The 5,000-nt window shown below is 47.0% G+C and overlaps 15 non-coding genes and 2 pseudogenes across 15 annotated transcripts; all 17 read right to left on the bottom strand.

The window, feature by feature from the left end:
- Window positions 1-133: 133 nt before the first annotated feature.
- LOC146240509 (5S ribosomal RNA) lies at window positions 134-252 on the bottom strand. The gene has a single exon (XR_014740175.1). It is a non-coding gene; the product is annotated as a 5S ribosomal RNA (ribosomal RNA).
- A 184-nt stretch (window positions 253-436) lies between these two features.
- Window positions 437-555, bottom strand: LOC146240508 (5S ribosomal RNA). The gene has a single exon (XR_014739406.1). It is a non-coding gene; the product is annotated as a 5S ribosomal RNA (ribosomal RNA).
- Window positions 556-727: 172 nt separating this feature from the next.
- Window positions 728-846, bottom strand: LOC146240507 (5S ribosomal RNA). The gene has a single exon (XR_014734730.1). It is a non-coding gene; the product is annotated as a 5S ribosomal RNA (ribosomal RNA).
- Window positions 847-1,030: 184 nt separating this feature from the next.
- On the bottom strand, window positions 1,031-1,149 carry LOC146240506 (5S ribosomal RNA). The gene has a single exon (XR_014740174.1). It is a non-coding gene; the product is annotated as a 5S ribosomal RNA (ribosomal RNA).
- Window positions 1,150-1,333: 184 nt separating this feature from the next.
- On the bottom strand, window positions 1,334-1,452 carry LOC146240505 (5S ribosomal RNA). The gene has a single exon (XR_014734665.1). It is a non-coding gene; the product is annotated as a 5S ribosomal RNA (ribosomal RNA).
- Window positions 1,453-1,624: 172 nt separating this feature from the next.
- LOC146240504 (5S ribosomal RNA) lies at window positions 1,625-1,743 on the bottom strand (annotated as a pseudogene).
- Window positions 1,744-1,921: 178 nt separating this feature from the next.
- On the bottom strand, window positions 1,922-2,040 carry LOC146240503 (5S ribosomal RNA). Its single transcript, XR_014736206.1, has one exon. It is a non-coding gene; the product is annotated as a 5S ribosomal RNA (ribosomal RNA).
- A 172-nt stretch (window positions 2,041-2,212) lies between these two features.
- Window positions 2,213-2,331, bottom strand: LOC146240502 (5S ribosomal RNA). The gene has a single exon (XR_014739505.1). It is a non-coding gene; the product is annotated as a 5S ribosomal RNA (ribosomal RNA).
- A 172-nt stretch (window positions 2,332-2,503) lies between these two features.
- Window positions 2,504-2,622, bottom strand: LOC146240501 (5S ribosomal RNA). Its single transcript, XR_014739955.1, has one exon. It is a non-coding gene; the product is annotated as a 5S ribosomal RNA (ribosomal RNA).
- A 170-nt stretch (window positions 2,623-2,792) lies between these two features.
- Window positions 2,793-2,911, bottom strand: LOC146240500 (5S ribosomal RNA). Its single transcript, XR_014736205.1, has one exon. It is a non-coding gene; the product is annotated as a 5S ribosomal RNA (ribosomal RNA).
- Window positions 2,912-3,097: 186 nt separating this feature from the next.
- On the bottom strand, window positions 3,098-3,216 carry LOC146240499 (5S ribosomal RNA; annotated as a pseudogene).
- A 172-nt stretch (window positions 3,217-3,388) lies between these two features.
- Window positions 3,389-3,507, bottom strand: LOC146240498 (5S ribosomal RNA). The gene has a single exon (XR_014738699.1). It is a non-coding gene; the product is annotated as a 5S ribosomal RNA (ribosomal RNA).
- Window positions 3,508-3,677: 170 nt separating this feature from the next.
- On the bottom strand, window positions 3,678-3,796 carry LOC146240497 (5S ribosomal RNA). The gene has a single exon (XR_014739537.1). It is a non-coding gene; the product is annotated as a 5S ribosomal RNA (ribosomal RNA).
- Window positions 3,797-3,974: 178 nt separating this feature from the next.
- Window positions 3,975-4,093, bottom strand: LOC146240496 (5S ribosomal RNA). Its single transcript, XR_014736203.1, has one exon. It is a non-coding gene; the product is annotated as a 5S ribosomal RNA (ribosomal RNA).
- A 172-nt stretch (window positions 4,094-4,265) lies between these two features.
- On the bottom strand, window positions 4,266-4,384 carry LOC146240495 (5S ribosomal RNA). Its single transcript, XR_014739504.1, has one exon. It is a non-coding gene; the product is annotated as a 5S ribosomal RNA (ribosomal RNA).
- Window positions 4,385-4,556: 172 nt separating this feature from the next.
- On the bottom strand, window positions 4,557-4,675 carry LOC146240494 (5S ribosomal RNA). The gene has a single exon (XR_014739954.1). It is a non-coding gene; the product is annotated as a 5S ribosomal RNA (ribosomal RNA).
- A 170-nt stretch (window positions 4,676-4,845) lies between these two features.
- Window positions 4,846-4,964, bottom strand: LOC146240493 (5S ribosomal RNA). Its single transcript, XR_014736202.1, has one exon. It is a non-coding gene; the product is annotated as a 5S ribosomal RNA (ribosomal RNA).
- Between the last annotated feature and the right edge of the window lie 36 nt (window positions 4,965-5,000).

Below are 5,000 nucleotides of genomic sequence, written 5' to 3'. Positions count from 1 at the left end.
CAATGCAAGGTAGTCTCTCTCTCTCTCTCTCTCTCTCTCTCTCGTGTCAAAATGAAAACAGCTTCCAGCCCCTTTCATGAAGGACTACTTGTGCATATTGCAAGATGTCAGTTTCTAAGTGAATGAGCAAAAGAGCATACAGCACCTGGTATTCCCAGGCGGTCTCCCATCCAAGTACTAACCAGGCCCGACCCTGCTTAGCTTCCGAGATCAGACGAGATCGGGCGTTGCCAGGCTGGTATGGCCATACAAAATAAGTTGACAACCAAAGGCTACTTATCCATATACAGATTTAGCAATTGACAATGCAAGGTAGTCTCTCTCTCTCTCTCTCTCTCTCTCTCTCGTGTCAAAATGAAAACAGCTTCCAGCCCCTTTCATGAAGGACTACTTGTGCATATTGCAAGATGTCAGTTTCTAAGTGAATGAGCAAAAGAGCATACAGCACCTGGTATTCCCAGGCGGTCTCCCATCCAAGTACTAACCAGGCCCGACCCTGCTTAGCTTCCGAGATCAGACGAGATCGGGCGTGGCCAGGCTGGTATGGCCGTACGAAATAAGTTGACAACCATAGGCTACTTATCCATATACAGATTTAGCAATTGACAATGCAAGGTGGTCTCTCTCTCTCTCTCTCGTGTCAAAATGAAAACAGCTTCCAGCCCCTTTCATGAAGGACTACTTGTGCATATTGCAAGATGTCAGTTTCTAAGTGAATGAGCAAAAGAGCATACAGCACCTGGTATTCCCAGGCGGTCTCCCATCCAAGTACTAACCAGGCCCGACCCTGCTTAGCTTCCGAGATCAGACGAGATCGGGCTTTGCCAGGCTGGTATGGCCGTACGAAATAAGTTGACAACCATAGGCTACTTATCCATATACAGATTTAGCAATTGACAATGCAAGGTAGTCTCTCTCTCTCTCTCTCTCTCTCTCTCTCGTGTCAAAATGAAAACAGCTTCCAGCCCCTTTCATGAAGGACTACTTGTGCATATTGCAAGATGTCAGTTTCTAAGTGAATGAGCAAAAGAGCATACAGCACCTGGTATTCCCAGGCGGTCTCCCATCCAAGTACTAACCAGGCCCGACCCTGCTTAGCTTCCGAGATCAGACGAGATCGGGCGTTGCCAGGCTGGTATGGCCATACAAAATAAGTTGACAACCAAAGGCTACTTATCCATATACAGATTTAGCAATTGACAATGCAAGGTAGTCTCTCTCTCTCTCTCTCTCTCTCTCTCTCGTGTCAAAATGAAAACAGCTTCCAGCCCCTTTCATGAAGGACTACTTGTGCATATTGCAAGATGTCAGTTTCTAAGTGAATGAGCAAAAGAGCATACAGCACCTGGTATTCCCAGGCGGTCTCCCATCCAAGTACTAACCAGGCCCGACCCTGCTTAGCTTCCGAGATCAGACGAGATCGGGCGTTGCCAGGCTGGTATGGCCGTGCGAAATAAGTTGACAACCATAGGCTACTTATCCATATACAGATTTAGCAATTGACAATGCAAGGTGGTCTCTCTCTCTCTCTCTCGTGTCAAAATGAAAACAGCTTCCAGCCCCTTTCATGAAGGACTACTTGTGCATATTGCAAGATGTCAGTTTCTAAGTGAATGAGCAAAAGAGCATACAGCACCTGGTATTCCCAGGCGGTCTCCCATCCAAGTACTAACCAGGCCCGACCATGCTTAGCTTCCGAGATCAGACGAGATCGGGCGTTGCCAGGCTGGTATGGCCGTACAAAATAAGTTGACAACCATAGGCTACTTATCCATATACAGATTTAGCAATTGACAATGCAAGGTGGTCTCTCCCTCTCTCTCTCTCTCTCGTGTCAAAATGAAAACAGCTTCCAGCCCCTTTCATGAAGGACTACTTGTGCATATTGCAAGATTTCAGTTTCTAAGTGAATGAGCAAAAGAGCATACAGCACCTGGTATTCCCAGGCGGTCTCCCATCCAAGTACTAACCAGGCCCGACCCTGCTTAGCTTCCGAGATCAGACGAGATCGGGCGTTGCCAGGCTGGTATGGCCGTACGAAATAAGTTGACAACCATAGGCTACTTATCCATATACAGATTTAGCAATTGACAATGCAAGGTGGTCTCTCTATCTCTCTCTCGTGTCAAAATGAAAACAGCTTCCAGCCCCTTTCATGAAGGACTACTTGTGCATATTGCAAGATTTCAGTTTCTAAGTGAATGAGCAAAAGAGCATACAGCACCTGGTATTCCCAGGCGGTCTCCCATCCAAGTACTAACCAGGCCCGACCCTGCTTAGCTTCCGAGATCAGACGAGATCGGGCGTTGACAGGCTGGTATGGCCGTACGAAATAAGTTGACAACCATAGGCTACTTATCCATATACAGATTTAGCAATTGACAATGCAAGGTGGTCTCTCTCTCTCTCTCTCGTGTCAAAATGAAAACAGCTTCCAGCCCCTTTCATGAAGGACTACTTGTGCATATTGCAAGATGTCAGTTTCTAAGTGAATGAGCAAAAGAGCATACAGCACCTGGTATTCCCAGGCGGTCTCCCATTCAAGTACTAACCAGGCCCGACCCTGCTTAGCTTCCGAGATCAGACGTGATCGGGCGTTGCCAGGCTGGTATGGCCGTACGAAATAAGTTGACAACCATAGGCTACTTATCCATATAGAGATTTAGCAATTGACAATGCAAGGTAGTCTCTCTCTCTCTCTCGTGTCAAAATGAAAACAGCTTCCAGCCCCTTTCATGAAGGACTACTTGTGCATATTGCAAGATTTCAGTTTCTAAGTGAATGAGCAAAAGAGCATACAGCACCTGGTATTCCCAGGCGGTCTCCCATCCAAGTACTAACCAGGCCCGACCCTGCTTAGCTTCCGAGATCAGACGAGATCGGGCGTTGCCAGGCTGGTATGGCCGTACGAAATAAGTTGACAACCATAGGCTACTTATCCATATACAGATTTAGCAATTGACAATGCAAGGTAGTCTCTCTCTCTCTCTCTCTCTCTCTCTCTCTCGTGTCAAAATGAAAACAGCTTCCAGCCCCTTTCATGAAGGACTACTTGTGCATATTGCAAGATTTCAGTTTCTAAGTGAATGAGCAAAAGAGCAGACAGCACCTGGTATTCCCAGGCGGTCTCCCATCCAAGTACTAACCAGGCCCGACCCTGCTTAGCTTCCGAGATCAGACGAGATCGGGCGTTGCCAGGCTGGTATGGCCGTACCAAATAAGTTGACAACCAAAGGCTACTTATCCATATACAGATTTAGCAATTGACAATGCAAGGTGGTCTCTCTCTCTCTCTCTCGTGTCAAAATGAAAACAGCTTCCAGCCCCTTTCATGAAGGACTACTTGTGCATATTGCAAGATTTCAGTTTCTAAGTGAATGAGCAAAAGAGCATACAGCACCTGGTATTCCCAGGCGGTCTCCCATCCAAGTACTAACCAGGCCCGACCCTGCTTAGCTTCCGAGATCAGACGAGATCGGGCGTTGCCAGGCTGGTATGGCTGTACGAAATAAGTTGACAACCATAGGCTACTTATCCATATACAGATTTAGCAATTGACAATGCAAGGTAGTCTCTCTCTCTCTCTCGTGTCAAAATGAAAACAGCTTCCAGCCCCTTTCATGAAGGACTACTTGTGCATATTGCAAGATGTCAGTTTCTAAGTGAATGAGCAAAAGAGCATACAGCACCTGGTATTCCCAGGCGGTCTCCCATCCAAGTACTAACCAGGCCCGACCCTGCTTACCTTCCGAGATCAGACGAGATCGGGCGTTGCCAGGCTGGTATGGCCGTACGAAATAAGTTGACAACCATAGGCTACTTATCCATATACAGATTTAGCAATTGACAATGCAAGGTGGTCTCTCCCTCTCTCTCTCTCTCTCGTGTCAAAATGAAAACAGCTTCCAGCCCCTTTCATGAAGGACTACTTGTGCATATTGCAAGATTTCAGTTTCTAAGTGAATGAGCAAAAGAGCATACAGCACCTGGTATTCCCAGGCGGTCTCCCATCCAAGTACTAACCAGGCCCGACCCTGCTTAGCTTCCGAGATCAGACGAGATCGGGCGTTGCCAGGCTGGTATGGCCGTACGAAATAAGTTGACAACCATAGGCTACTTATCCATATACAGATTTAGCAATTGACAATGCAAGGTGGTCTCTCTATCTCTCTCTCGTGTCAAAATGAAAACAGCTTCCAGCCCCTTTCATGAAGGACTACTTGTGCATATTGCAAGATTTCAGTTTCTAAGTGAATGAGCAAAAGAGCATACAGCACCTGGTATTCCCAGGCGGTCTCCCATCCAAGTACTAACCAGGCCCGACCCTGCTTAGCTTCCGAGATCAGACGAGATCGGGCGTTGACAGGCTGGTATGGCCGTACGAAATAAGTTGACAACCATAGGCTACTTATCCATATACAGATTTAGCAATTGACAATGCAAGGTGGTCTCTCTCTCTCTCTCTCGTGTCAAAATGAAAACAGCTTCCAGCCCCTTTCATGAAGGACTACTTGTGCATATTGCAAGATGTCAGTTTCTAAGTGAATGAGCAAAAGAGCATACAGCACCTGGTATTCCCAGGCGGTCTCCCATTCAAGTACTAACCAGGCCCGACCCTGCTTAGCTTCCGAGATCAGACGTGATCGGGCGTTGCCAGGCTGGTATGGCCGTACGAAATAAGTTGACAACCATAGGCTACTTATCCATATAGAGATTTAGCAATTGACAATGCAAGGTAGTCTCTCTCTCTCTCTCGTGTCAAAATGAAAACAGCTTCCAGCCCCTTTCATGAAGGACTACTTGTGCATATTGCAAGATTTCAGTTTCTAAGTGAATGAGCAAAAGAGCATACAGCACCTGGTATTCCCAGGCGGTCTCCCATCCAAGTACTAACCAGGCCCGACCCTGCTTAGCTTCCGAGATCAGACGAGATCGGGCGTTGCCAGGCTGGTATGGCCGTACGAAATAAGTTGACAACCATAGGCTACTTATCCATATAC

The sequence above is a fragment of the Hypomesus nipponensis genome, chromosome 20, assembly GCF_054491055.1.
Source record: "Hypomesus nipponensis isolate SF chromosome 20, ASM5449105v1, whole genome shotgun sequence".
NCBI classification, from domain to species: domain Eukaryota; kingdom Metazoa; phylum Chordata; class Actinopteri; order Osmeriformes; family Osmeridae; genus Hypomesus; species Hypomesus nipponensis.
This window is presented reverse-complemented; position numbering and strand designations above follow the sequence as displayed.